Source organism: Muntiacus reevesi, chromosome 21 (assembly GCF_963930625.1).
Source record: "Muntiacus reevesi chromosome 21, mMunRee1.1, whole genome shotgun sequence".
NCBI classification, from domain to species: Eukaryota; Metazoa; Chordata; class Mammalia; order Artiodactyla; family Cervidae; genus Muntiacus; species Muntiacus reevesi.
In genome coordinates, this window is record NC_089269.1 from 13,747,224 (window position 1) to 13,762,131 (window position 14,908).

General features: G+C 39.8%; 1 protein-coding gene across 2 annotated transcripts in view; it reads right to left on the reverse strand.

Annotated features, from left to right (window-relative positions):
* The window catches only part of EPHA6 (EPH receptor A6), a 923,948-nt gene that overhangs the window by 39,093 nt on the left and 869,947 nt on the right, over positions 1 to 14,908 (reverse strand). The gene's annotated exons all lie outside the window — the stretch shown is intronic.

Here is a 14,908-nt window from a genome sequence, read left to right on the forward strand (position 1 = left end):
TATATTTTTGTACTTTTGTCTTTAAGTTAACATTGGAACATATTAAAGAGATTAAATTACATGAATTTAATCTATACTGTGCCGGTATTAAAGTCTTTTATTGTGTTATACTTATTTTTTTATCAAAATATTACATTTTTATCTCTAGAAACACACTATAAGTCCTTTTTACTGTAATGACAAGAATAAAACAATTCATCCATTTGATTTACGATCTGAAATCTTTGCAGCTCTGAACAGCAAGCTGAGCGAGGAGAGCAAGCCTGGCACCACTAGATGGCGGAAGAGAACAGGGAGCGGCTGCCAGACGGCGGTCTCCGACCCCGCAGAGAGGGCTTCAATTCCCAAGAAAGGAATGATAGTCAGGACTCTATGGGAGAAGGCGAGGGTGGGATGATCTGAGAGAACAGCATTGAAACATGTATGTTATCAAGTGTGAAACAGATCACCAGTCCAGGTTGGATGCATGAGACAAGTGCTCCGGGCTGGTGCACTGGGAAGACTCAGAGGGATGGGATGGAGAGGGAGGCGGGAGGGGTAATTAGGATGGGGAACACATGTAGATCCATGGCTGACTCATGTCAATGTATGGCAAAACCCACTACAATATTGTAAAGTAATTAGCCTCCAACTAATAAAAATAAATGGGGGGGGGGGGGAAAGAAAGAAAGAAAACCCGCCTGGACAGAATTGTTTCATCATTATTAGCACTTTCATAATCACATCATATGGTCACCCGGTGTGCTCAAAGTCTGGTATTAGGGTGAGTGGGCTGCAGGGAGATAAAGGGCGGATTCTCTGGCCCTTGAGAAATTTAGAGTGAGCAGCTTTAAAGAGGAAGACGTTAATCGAGTAATCACAACACTACTTATTTAAGTAATCTAAACACTACTTAGCAAGGAGAGAGGAGAAAGCCTTCCTCAGTGATCAGTGCAAAGAAATAGAGGAAAACAATAGAATGGGAAAGACTAGGGATCTCTTCAAGAAAATTAGAGATGCCAAGGGAACATTTCATGCAAAGATGGGCTCAATAAAGGACAGAAATGGTATGGTAACAGAAGCTATTAAGAAGAGGTGGCAACAATACACAGACGAACTACATAAAAAAGATCTTAATGAACCAGATAACCATGATGGTGTGATCACTCACCTAGAGCCAGACATACCTGAATGCAAAGTCAGGTGGGCCTTAAGAAGCATCACTAGATAATATACATGTTTCGATGAACAAAGCTAGTGGAGGTGATGGAGTTCCAGTTGAGCTATTTCAAATCCTAAAAGATGATGCTGTGAAAGTGCTGCACTCAGTATGTCAGCAAATTTGGAAAACTCAGCAGTGGCCACAGGACTGGAAAAGGTCAGTTTTCATTAAAATCCCAAAGAAAGGCAATGCCAAAGAATGCTCAAACTACTGCACAATAGCACTCATCTCACATGCTAGCAAAATAATGCTTAAAGTTCTCCAAGCCAGGCTTCAACAGTACATGAACCATGAACTTCCAGATGTTAAAACTGGATTTAGAAAAGGCAGAGGAACCAAAGATCAAACTGTCAACATCTGTTGGATCATCGAAATAGCAAGAGAGTTCCAGAAAAACATCTGTTTCTGCTTTAGTGACTATGCCAAAGCTTTTGACTGTGTGGATCACAACAAACTGTGGAAAATTCTTCAAGAGATGGAAATACCAGATTACCTTATCTACCTCCTGAGAAATCTGTATACAGGTCAAGAAGCAACAGTTAGATCTATACATGGAACAACAGACTGGTTCCAAATAGGAAAAGGATTACGTCAAGGCTGTATATTGTCACACTGCTTCTTCAACTTATATGCAGAGGACATCATTTGAAATACCAGGCTGGATGAAGCACAAGCCAGAATCGATTGCCAGAAGAAATATCAATAACCTCAGATATGCAGATGACACCACCCTTATGGCAGAAATCGAAGAAGAATTAAAGAGCCTCTTGATGAAAATGAAAGAGAATGAAAAAGCTGCCTTAAAACTCAACATTTAGAAAACTAAGATCATGGCATCTGGTCCCATCACTTCATGGCAAATAGAAGAGGAAACAATGGAAACAGTGACAGACTTTATTTGGGGGGGGGCTCCAAAATCACTGTAGATGGTGAGTGCAGCCATGAAATTAAAATATGCTTGCCAACCTAGACAGCATATTAAAAAGCAGAGACATTACTTTGCCAACAAAGGTCCATCTAGTCAAAGCTGTGATTTTTCCAGTAGTTGTGTATGGATGTGAGAGTTGGACCAAAAAGATAGCTGAGCACCGAAGAATTGATGCTTTTGAACCGTGGTGTTGGAGAAGACTCTTGAGAGTCCCTTGGACTGCAAGGAGATCCAACCAGTCCATCCTAAAGGAGATCAGTCCTGGGTGTTCATTGGAAGGACTGATGCTGAAGCTGAAACTCCAGTACTTTGGCCACCTGATGCGAAGAACTGACTCCTCGGAAAAGACCCTGATGCTGGGAAAGATTGAAGGCTGGAGGAGAAGGGGACAACAGAGGATGAGATGGTTGGATGGCATCACTGACTCGATGGACATGAGTTTGAATAAGCTCCGGGAGTTGGTGATGGACAGGGAGGCCTGTTGTGCTGCAGTCCATGGCATCGCTGAGTTGGACATAACTGAGTGACTTAACTGAACTGACTGAAACACTACTTACTTGAAGGGAAGAGAGGTTCATTTGAAATAGTAATAATTAGGTTTCACAAGGGAAATGAGAACATTAACAGAATCTGCATGTTAAAGACCTGTGGCAAGGAACTGTTTAAAGGAGCCTTGGGGGAAAATACCTTGATTCAGTCCCTTTATTTTACAGGTGAACTGACTGAGCCCAGGGTTTCGAGATTTAGAGGCTTAGAGATTCTTTCCCGTGTTATTAAGCACACAGTATTAGCTCATGTGATCAAAGTAGTATTATGGGGCATTGATATAAAGATGTAAATATTTCAGCATGGGGGAAACGGTGGGTCAAACTAATGTTTTAACTCTGAGTGCCAATGTAGGAGACCTGAGTTCCATCCCTGGGTCAAGAAGATCCCATGGAGATGGAAATGGCAACCCGCTCCAGTATTCTCGCCTGGAGAATCCCATGGACAGAGCCTGGTCTACAGTCCATGCTGTGCTATGCCTAGTTGCTCAGTTGTGTCCGACTCTTTATGAGCCCATGGACTGTAGCCCATAAGGTCTCAGATGAATTGGACAACAATGAAACAACAACAATCTATAACCATATATCAAATTAGTATAACACAACGGAGCCTGAAATAGGGTTTTCACCCTTGGGGGCCGTGCCAAATTAAGAGTAGGAAATTAAATATACAAAGTTGGTGATAGAAGTTTAAGAGGGTGGTGAGTCCAGGAAGAAAGATGCAAGAGGAGGATTCATTCTTGTTAAGTAGAGTTGCCAGATAAAATAGAGGACCCACAGTTAAACTTCAATTTAAGATAACAAATACTTCTGTTTGATAATAGGAGGTTCCATGAAGGAATTTTTTTTTTTGTATAAGTATGTCCCAAATATCACCTGAGACATATTTATAGTAAAAATATATCCATTGTTTGGGCTTTCCTGGTGGCCCAGCAATAAAGAGTCTGCCTGCAGTGCAGGAACCACAGGAGACGCTGGTTTAATCCCTGGGCTGGCTTCCTAGGAAGCTGGAAGAGGACATGGCAACCCACTCCAGTATCCTTGCCTGGAGAATCCCATGGACAGAGGAGCCTGGCGGGCTGCAGCCCAGGGGGTCACACAGAGTCGGACACGACGGAAGTGACTGACCGTGCACGCGCACATTCATTGTTTACCTGCAATGTGAATTTAACTGGGCATCTTAGATTTTTATTGGTGTTAGTTGCTCAGCTGGGTCTGACTCGTTGCGACCCCACGGACTGTAGCCTGCCAGGCTCCTCTGTTCACGGGGATTCTCCGGACAGGAATACTGGCGTGGGTAGCCATTCCCTTCTCCAAGGAATCTTTCTCACCCAGGGATGGAACCCAGGTTTCCAGCATTGCAGGCACATTCTTTCCTTTCTGAGTTACCTTTTATTCACTACATGTGGCAACCCTTAACCAAAGGGAATTAAAAAAATTAAGAAATGGGAACACTGTAAATGATCTGACAGAACACGGTGTTCTGAAAACACCAGGTGGTCTACACCTTACGAAGGGACAAGGTTACCCCACCTTGTATTCATGTGCCAACACTGCAGCAGCCTCTGTTCTATTATGCTGTGGCTGAAGCTCCTCAGGCTTGTGGCCGTGCTTTTAGAAGCCACTTAAGTCAGGTTCAGGTTGCTTTCAAATATAGAATCCACACTTCCCAGAGAATAAGTTAACAATCTGTAGACCTGACCTCAGAACAGAGGCATGAGCAGCAGCCTCACCCAGAATTTCTGATTCTGGTTATTTCTTGATCTCTCCTGGCAAATAGTATGTGGGACTGTGACTTGCTAGTGTGCTGGGTTGTTTTTTTACTAAATCTTTGTGAGTTCTATTGAGACAGGCTGAAAAATGGAGTTAAGGGTTATTTTATGGGCTTTCACTTATAAATGACACCTCATATAAAGGAGTCGCATACAAATTTATACTTCCTGTAACTTGATAACACATATAAATGATAATTTTAGCACTTTCCTTCCTAAGATTTTATTTTTTTCCTCAAGGGGAAGATATTACAGAATATTTGATTAGTAAGCATTGCTACACATTATGGACTGCATTGTGTTCCTCCAGAATTCATATGTGGAAGCACTAACCCTTAATGTGACTGTGATCTGGAGCTAGGGCCTCTGAAGAGGTAATAAATGTAAATGAGATCAGGAAGGTGGGCCCTAATCCAATATGACTGGTGTCCTTACTACAAGAGGAAGACACACCAGAGGTGTGCAGGTACAGGAGATAGGCCATGTGAGGACACAGCAAGAAGCTGACCACCTGCAAGCCAAGGAGAGAGGTCTCAGAAGAAGCCCAAACTGCCAATACCTTGAATTTGGATGTCCAACCTCCATAACTATGAAAAATTAATTTCTATTATTTGAGCTACCCAGCCTGTGGTATTTGCTATGGTAGCCTTAACAGACAAATACACTGAAAAAATATACTAATATACTAAATATACTAATATATTTAAAATAACCAATCTTTCCCCTAAGATGAGCAACAATGCAAAGGACAGTACATCTTCATTTCAAATTTTATTCCAGATGTCATACTGCAATAGAAAGGGTGAGCTAGAAAAAACCTTAAAATGTGAAGTTTTTAAAAAAATTGGCAAAGAAATTTTAATGTCGGAGATACCATTCTCATTGACAAAAAATGCATGGTAACATGAACCCGAGAGTATACACAAACTGCACTGGCAGTTTGTCAATGATTATTAGCATCTAAGGGATGGTGATAAGAAAACACTCAAATCTTTCTTTTTCTAATGAGAGGATCTATACTAGATATACTCTTTATATAAAGTACAAGATGAGGCAGAAAGGAAGAGGTCCTTAAGATTATTGCACTGTTTCTACTGCCTTTCCTATTTTAGAGGAAACAAAGTTTAGTTCTTAAAAAATGTTTTGTAAACTGAATGGACCAACAAACTCCTGTGGCTTAATCTCATCTGCTTATAATATTTTTGCCCATGATCTTGAACCATAGTGGTAATGTACTAAGGTGCTTTTTTCTCAAAGTATTAACCACCAGATGTTTGTTTCAGGTTTCAAGAATAAACAAATAGTACTTTAGACTTGAAATCACAATCATTGGAACAGTACATGTTGCTTTGCCATATGTTTATGAGAAAAAAAGAAGTTACCAAAGATGCTAATCAAAATGACTGAATGTAGCTCAAAAGCCTTCTCATTTACTAATACCTCCCTTTTGCAGCAAACTTAATCACTACAGAACAAAGGAGAAACAGGAAGGAAACAAACTGCATCTCACTACTGAAAAGTTTGTTGGCAAACCTTTTTTCTGTTTTTTCAAGTCATATCCAGAGCTTGATTTGTAATAACTAGGTAGAGGGACTGTAGCAGGAAAAAGTGCTAAAGGTGGCACCAGGAGCCCTGTGTATCTGGACACTCTATACCCCTCATGGAGTTGCACTGATATTATAGTTGTTTTTAACTACATCTGAGTTTTAAAACCTAATCCTCTAATCTTCAGCAGAGAGAACAATCAATTGAAATATAGTAACATAATGTTATAGAGGCTTAATACTAAAACCAAATGGAAAAATTCCATTGAGAAAGAAGAACACAATAAAAATCTCCCATTTCTCATTCACTGGATTTGATGGTTATCTTAAAAGCAAATGGCTTGAATAGACACCAATTTGCCTGCAGACTTTCCTTTTCTTATTTCCTCAATCTGTCTCTGTAGTACCCAAACTCCAAAGAGTATAAAAATTATAGTACAGAAAACATAGATACCACGCTTAAAAGATTAGTTTAAGGAATTTTTAATCACAATTTTGACTAATGTTTTTCCATATGAGCTGCAGAGTCTAAGTGAGATTCAGTTCTATCATAACCCATTGTGTGGCCATGGGGAAGTCTTCACTCCTAGTCTTTTATTTTTGATATGCAAAGTGAGGGGACTCGATTTAATGATCATAAAACAGTAAAATATGATGATTTTAATATTTGCCTCCAGTGTCTCAGCTCAGAATAAATTGTAAGGAGATAGGCCATATGAGTTGATAGATAAACTGTGTGAACAGAGAGCCTGATGACAGACAGCAAAGAAGACAAGGACACTCTTATTATATTTCTCAGGCCAGTGGTCACAGTGATCATCTCAAGTGGTAAGCAAGAGTTAAAATAACCACTTTTTAAGAAAGCAAAAGCATTATGAATACATTTTAGGAAAGCATAGGCTAGATACATTGCCCTTTTCCCCTATATTTTAAAATCTTTATAGAAAGTTAAAATACTGAAAATGAGTAACCATTAGTTATTTATCTTAATAGGTTAAAACACTGTTAATCTGTTAATGAGTAATCATTAATTATTTAGAAAACTCATTATAAGAAAACTTACTGAAGAGGGCATTAATGTGTTTCCCGAATGATCACTTTACAATTTCTTGTCAGTGGGGTTATCTGTGGCAGAATGGTCTGGTTTAGAGAGCAGTGGTGGGAAATCAGCATTTTGGGCCTTCTGCCTTAATCTGTTATGTTGTCCTGGGAAGTTATAGCAAATCACAGAGAGATGTCACAACAGAGTAGTTATATAAACAACTTCACTAAGGGGATATTCTTTCTCTAGAGAATTACTGATTTTGAGAGATAAACCCATCTCTGAGCATCTCTTTGTCACTTGTATCCCCAGATCAACAAATTAAAACATTATGGTACACAAATATTATCTAGTGCAAGTCTTTTAAAATGACATCCCTACTCCCTCTCAGAGGGGTATGCTCTTTCCTCCATTGAAATTTATTGATCTCAGGCAACTTTGGCACTTTGTGAAGTTTTATGCTATTCTAAAATATGGGTTTAATATCTGTCCTTCCCTGAAAAAATACTGAGGACTGCAATGTTGTGAATTCTTTTGTAAAGGAGAAAATGTCTCCAGTTTTGGCTTCTAGGTATCATTTATTAAGGGAATTAAATGCAATGGTACACATGAGCATCTCTTAGCTGTCAACACATGATAGGCACTCAGCAAATGTTATCTGTCTCCTTAATTTATGTATTTAAAATCTGTCTTATTTTGAATCTGTTTGGCTTCTAGTGTAGACTAGCATCCCAGTTTACTCATCTGAGGTCACTGAGCTCACCCACTACAGTACCCAGGGTGATCTTCTCAAACCAGAAGCACCAATTCTATTGATGGACAGGCTCTGACTCAGTTCTTATAATTTAGACCTTGTCGTGTCCACTTTGAGGAAATCTGTGCATCTTGGTCCAATGAGTTTGGTCCTATGTCTATGTTCCTGCTGTTGCCCCACTGGTGCCCTTCCAAGGCTGAAGACATGTCTTATTCCTCTTATTCTTTCATAGGTAGAATTCTGTCATCAAAGAACATTATCTATGACTGAATGCTGGCAGTCAGATCTCTGCCTACAGATGGACCTACCTGATAATGACTGTGGATTTCTTTCCTTTTTCTGGGTGTCTGTCTTCTACCTGTAGGGTTGTGGCCCACTGGATGAGCTATAAACCTTTTCCCTAAAAAACGTGCATGTAGATACAGCTACACAAGACTTTGCATAAGTATCATGGGATTCACAGGTGTCAGACTGAGATACTTTATCTTTAAGCAAAAGACTCTTTTTGGCATAGTATTTTAAAAATGTAAGTCATTGATTAATAACAACCAGTTTTTATAGGATAATAATTACTGTAGAAATATATGGCAATGAGCACTGTTTTAGGCCACAAATAGATGAAATAAACCATTTTTATATTTTTATATAAAACAAAGATTAAAAAAATTTAACTTATTTTTAATTGGGCGATTGTTGCTTTACAATTTTGTGTTGGCTTCTCCCATACAACAGTAAGAATCAGCTATAAATATACATATGTCCCCTCCATCTTGAACCTCTCCTCCCCCTACCTCATCCCACCCCTGTAGGTCACAGAGTACCTCATGAGTTCCCTGTGTTATCAAGCAACTTCCCATTAGCTATCTGTTTTACATATGGTGATGTGTCTGTTTCACCACTATTCTCTCAGTTTATCCCAACCTCTCCTTCCCCTGCTGTGGCCAAAGTCTGTTCTCTATGTCCATGTCTCTATTCCCGCCATGCAAATAGGTTCATTGGTACCGTTTTCCCAGATTCCATAAATGTGTGCAAATATACGATATTAAACAAAGACTTCTTAACAGTTGTCTTGTTTCTACGTGGGTGTCCACTGAGGTCTCAGGCTCATGGGTTTTAACAATCTAGAACTCACCACCTGTTTGACCTTGGACTGAAACAGGTCTGCAATTAGGTTTTCCATGGATATGTTCCTTTTTTTTAAGTGAATGCCTTTAGACAGACCCTGGACTCTGCCGAGCACCCCCAATCCACTCTACTGTTTCACCATCTTTCATCAGACACACTTGACCTATTTCCTTTGTCCTTCTGGCTCCTGTACGCATTGCTATTGCCCTGACTCTGTTCTAATTTTAACTCAATCTCCCTGTTCTGATTATGAAACAACTATCGACTGCTGAAATTTACTTAACACAATGCCTTTCATGAGGAGTAGGGGCAGCTGAGAAATGACTTCAAATAAACATGATAGCTAACCCATCAGCATTGTTTTCACTCTCTAAAAAAATTCTTAACTATAGAAAGACTTTCTGATTCTTCTCTTCTCACTTCCTCTACCTAAAACTGCATCACATTTTATTCACTGTCTAAAGGAATAAACAGTTCGGTGAATGCTAATTTTATTGTTCCTTTAATGCAACAATGCTTATAGGGCTATTCAAATCCTCAAGAATTAGAATCCTGTACCTGCTTTCTCTTAAATTGCTCCCTAAAATAACTTATTGCCCTTTATTTCTCAGTACTCCCTTTCAATGAGAATATAGTTGCTATATCATTAAGTGAATGACACTTTTCTAGGGAATATCTCTTAAATTAGACTTTCTACTCCATCCTATAATGTAGATAAAGTAGGACAAAATGTTACTAACATGGGTGAGAATTAATCACACGCATTATTATGGCAATTGTCATTGTATCTGAGTATAGATAACCACTGACAGAACCACCTCATATGTGTGGGGTTTTCTTCTCCTGGGTGTTGGGGGCTGGGCATTAGGGGAAATATAATGAACTTTGTATTAACAAAGCAATTTGAGGTAGTGCTCTCAGCTTAAAACATATGTTTTGTAAGTGGCATGTTTGTAAAAAAAGACAAGTATACCTCAATTAAGCAGCCCACTTATTTCATGTGATACTTAGAGTAGGAAATATCTAGTATAATGTAATCCTCGAAAAAGGGATAGTTATTTGATGTTATCAGAAATTATCATTTTTTTTTAACTTTTAAATAGGATTGTTTTTAAACTAGAGTAAATTTGTGGGAAGTTAGTAGTATCATGTTTTATGAATTAAAGTATTATTATGTTGGTTTTAAAAATCAATAATACTTCTGAAATTATAATGTTTCATACAATATTTATAAGGCTTCTTTTTATTTATAGTGATGGGAAAGGAACTATATGTATTCTCTATTTTTTTGATAATATGAATAAATTTTTTTAAAAGGAAAAAAAAATTATCATTCATTTTGATTTTACAAGTACAGTGTATGGTAAGGTCCCAAGAGGATAGCTGATCCTCAGCTCAGTTCAGTCGCTCAGTCGTTTCTGACTCTTTGTGACCCCATGGACTGCAGCACGCCAGGCCTCCCTGTCCATCACCAACTCCTGGAGCTTACTCAAAATCATGTCCAACAAGTCAGTGATATCATCTAACCATCTCATCCTCTGTCATCCCCTTCTCCTCCCGCCTTCAATCTTTCCCAGCATCAGGGTGTTTTCCAGTGAGTCAGCTCTTCACATCAGGTGGACAAAGTATTGAAGTTTCAGCTTCAGCATCAGTCCTTCCAATGAATATTCAGGACTGATCTTCTTTAGGATGAACTGGTGAGATCTCCTTGCAGTCCAAGGGACTCTCAATCTTCTCCAACACCACAGTTCAAAAGTATCAATTCTTTGGTGCTCAATTTTCTTTATAGTCCAACTCTCACATCCATACCTGACTACTAGAAAAACCATAGCCTTGGCTAGATGGACCTTTGTTGGGAAAGTAATGTCTCTGCTTTTTAATATGCTGTCTAGGTTGGTCATAGCTTTTTTCCAAGGAGTAAGAGTCTTTTAATTTCATGGCTGCAGTCATCATCTGTGGTCATTTTGGAGCCCCCCCAAATAAAGTCTGCCACTGTTTCCATTGTTTCCCCATCTATTTGCCATGAAATGACAGGACTGGATGCCATGATCTTAGTTTTCTGAATGTTGAGTTTTAAGCCAACTTTTTCACTCTCATCTTTCACTTTCATCAAGAGGCTCTTTAGTTCTTCTTCACTTTCTGCCATAAAGGTGGTGTCATCTGCACATCTGAGGTTATTGATATTTCTCCCAGAAATCTTGATTCCAGCTTGTGCTTCATCCAGTCTGATATTTCAAATGATGCATCCTGCATATAAGTTATATAAGCAGGGTGACAATATACAGCCTTGACGTACTCCTTTCCTGATTTGGAACCAGTCTGTTGTTCCATGTACAGATCTAACTGCTGCTTCTTGACCTGCATACAACTTTCTCAGGAGGCAGGTCAGGTGGTCTGGTATTCCCATCTTTTGAAGAATTTTCCACAGTTTGTTGTGATGCACATAGTCAAAGGATTTGGCGCAGTTGATAAAGCAGAAGTAGATGTTTTTCTGGAACTCTCTTGCTTTTTCAATGATCCAACAGATGTTGACAATTTGATCTCTGGTTCCTCTGCCTTTTCTAAATCCAGCTTAAACATCTGGAAGTTCATGGTTCACATACTGTTGAAGCCTGGCTTGAAAAATTTTGAGCATTACTTGGCTAGCAAGTGAATGAGAGTAATTGTGCAGTAGTTTGAGCAGTCTTTGGCATTGCCTTTCTTTGGGATTTTAATGAAAACTGACCTTTTCCAGTCCTGTGGCCACTGCTGAGTTTTCCAAATTTGCTGGCATATTGAATGCAGCACTCTCACAGCATCATCTTTTAGGATTTGAAATAGCTCGACTGGAATTCCATCACCTCCACTAACTTTGTTGGTAGTGATGCTTCCTAAGGCCCACTTGACTTCACATCCCAGTATGTCTGGCTCTAGGTGAGTGACCACATCACTGTTGTTATCTGGGTCACGAAGATCTTTTTTGTACAGTTCTACAGTATGAGAATGCTGCAGAGGCTGTTGTAAAATCACAAGTCCCCCTAACCAAGACTAAAATCAGCCCCTAGATCACCAACAACCCTATACACAGGCTTTGTGTTTGGAAGCACGGCTGGTGTTTGAGAATTTCCAGGGGAGAAAGTATTCCAATTCCTTTGAATGCCATTAATCCATGGGAGAGAGTCTGCTGAGAGACAAGCCTCTCCAGAGAGCTGTCCCTGCTAGTCTGGTGAAGACAAAAAAGAACAACAATAACAAAAAAAGAGAGGAAGTAAGCCTTGTAGTAAGACGTTCAGAAGTTGTTGAATTGTTTTGTGGCAACAGATGGTGGAGTAGAAGGACATACACTCATCTTCTCCTACGATAACTCCAAAACTACAACTTGCTGCTGAACAACCGTCAACTGGAGAATGCTGGATCCCACCAAAAAAAGATACCCCACATGAAAGGTCAAAGGAGAAGCCCCAGCAAGATGGTAGGAGGGGCAAAATCGCATTTAGAACCAAACCTCTTACCCGCCAGAGACACTGAGAGGGGTCAAACGGATCTTGTGTGCATCAGGACCCAGAGACCTCACAGAGACTGAGCCAGAACTGTTTGAGTGTCTCCTGCAAAGGCATGGGTCAGCTGATTCTAACAATTAAAAATACTACTCCTGGACTTCCCTGGCAGGGAAGCATGGCTAAGACTCCCTGCTTCCAATGCAGGGTGCCTGGGTTCCATCCCTGGTCAGGGAACTAGATCCTACATACCACACCTAAGAAGTCCCGTGTGCCACAAGAAAGACAGAAGATCCTTCCTGCTGCAAGTAAGAACCGCACAGCCAAAATAAATAAGTAAATATCTAAAAAATCCGATGCCTACTCTTCTCTGGACAGTAACACTCTTCATTATGTCAGTTCTCTCTCTCTTTTCATTTTAATCCAATTCTTCCAAAGGCTACCCACCTACCTGTCTAATTTTTCCCCAGTATATTTTAATGAAGTGTCCTTAAAGTTTTCATCTATAATTTTTATGGCAAAGACCTATGGAAATTAGGACAGAAGTGATAGTTTTTTTAAAATGTACCATATAAATCATAAAGAGGAATAAATGATTAATTATTTTGGGTCATTAATATTGAGACATTTAATATATTAAACACTAATATAATATATAAAGTGATAATATGCATATAAAACTTGAGCATGTTAAAGCATTTTTATCTGAATAACCTGAAACTGATGTATACCGCTAAAGAGTGAATACTTTGCTTTCTTATCAAGTTGTCCTGTGAGAATGATAATAAAAAACAGTGATTAATACTTACAGTATGCCTCTGCATCCACTGTTGGATGCTATTTGTTTGGGGGGAAAATTTCAGATCCTGTCTTTAGGAAAAGAGACTGCATAAAATGAGGTATGTCTGTACTTATACTAGTATTATTTGTAAACTCTGTTTTGGCAACAAATATTCAGAAAGGATGGAGAAAGTGTACAGGATTTGGGGGCACACCCGGTGGGGATTCTCATGAACCGAGGGGTGCCTACTTTGGAGAGAAAGTACATGATATGTAGTGAGACAGCAACTGTGACGCAAAACCCCTGGCTTCTAGTCCCTCTTTTTTTTATCCTGGTTGGTTGTGTGACCTTGGCCAAGTTGCAGATTCTCTGTAAATTGAGGGGTTGGACGGTGTGCACTTGCAGTTGATGTGAAGTTTCACTCTCTGATTTGTTAATACACACAGTGCCCCAGTGAGTTAAAACAGAAGAGCCCACCTCCACTCCTGCTGGAGAAAATGTAGCAGAGAGGGCTAGCGCCGCGCTCAGCGGCTCCCCGGGTCACTGGTGTGCCCACAGGCACTTTTCACGTTAAACCAGACTCTCCCTGACATCCACAGCACTCTGACTGAGCACATCTGAGAAGCAGGGCTTCTCTGGCAGCTGCTGCGTGCAGTGTTATGTTGTATTAGTTCAGAGCAGAACACTGACCTCAAATTACCCACTGTGGGAAAGTCTATTTCTGAGCACGGCCTGAGGAGGACAGACAAGATGACATAATGCCATAGGGACAGTCTGTCTGGGACCAGCTACTCAGACCAATGAAGACTCCTCGGACGAGAGCGCAGGCTTCTGAAAGACCAGCAAAATTGCTCTGAGAACAACAGGGCTGAGGGGCTCACACCCAGGGGCTGGTGAGGACTTGAGAAAAGCCTGGGAGTACCTGCTACTGAAAATACCAAGACAGTGTTTGCTACAAATACATTCTATTTTCAAGGCAGACTCTGGCTGAGAGAATGATTAAAATGCCAGTATTCTCAGTTTTAAAGTGGGGATAAAATGATTAAAATATGGAGGACGGTTTTCTGACATCCTCAGATTCTTAGCAGAGAAAATTTACACAAACCTTTGTTCATTCCATTATTCCAGCATGGTATCTGTCTTGCCAGTTTTTCCTCAGTTGCTATTTTGTTCATGACTAAAGTGATCGCTCCTCTTCTGCCTGCCTATTACAGCCATTGCCTCTCTCTCTCACTTGGCACTTGGCAATACATTCCTCCTAGGTCCTACTATTTGGCTTTTTAAAACATGGATGAATTGTCTTCCTAGAAAGGTTATGAAAATCTTGGAAGAGCCTTTATTCTTCTTTGTAATCTACTTTACAGTATTTAGTGTGGTGCTATGACTATAATAGGAATTTAATGATTATTTGCTGAGGGGATGACTGGAAGGGATGAATTAGGCAAATGACATAAAATGAAAAGCACAGTCTCAGAACTGTACTTATAAGTAGAATTCACTTTTCCATTCTTAGTTCCTTCTGAGTCATCACTGTGAACTTGGTTAATGATAAAGAAAATTAGGAAAATTTCCCACTCTAGATTTTATAAAGGACATCACCCAGAGAGGCGCTGGGGGTGGCATACATTCATTCATTCATTCTTGTAACCTTTTTTTTCTTTTTGGCACAACTTGTGGGATCTTTGTTCCCCTACCAGGGATTGAACCCAGGCCCTAGGCAGTGAAAACCCACAGTCCTAA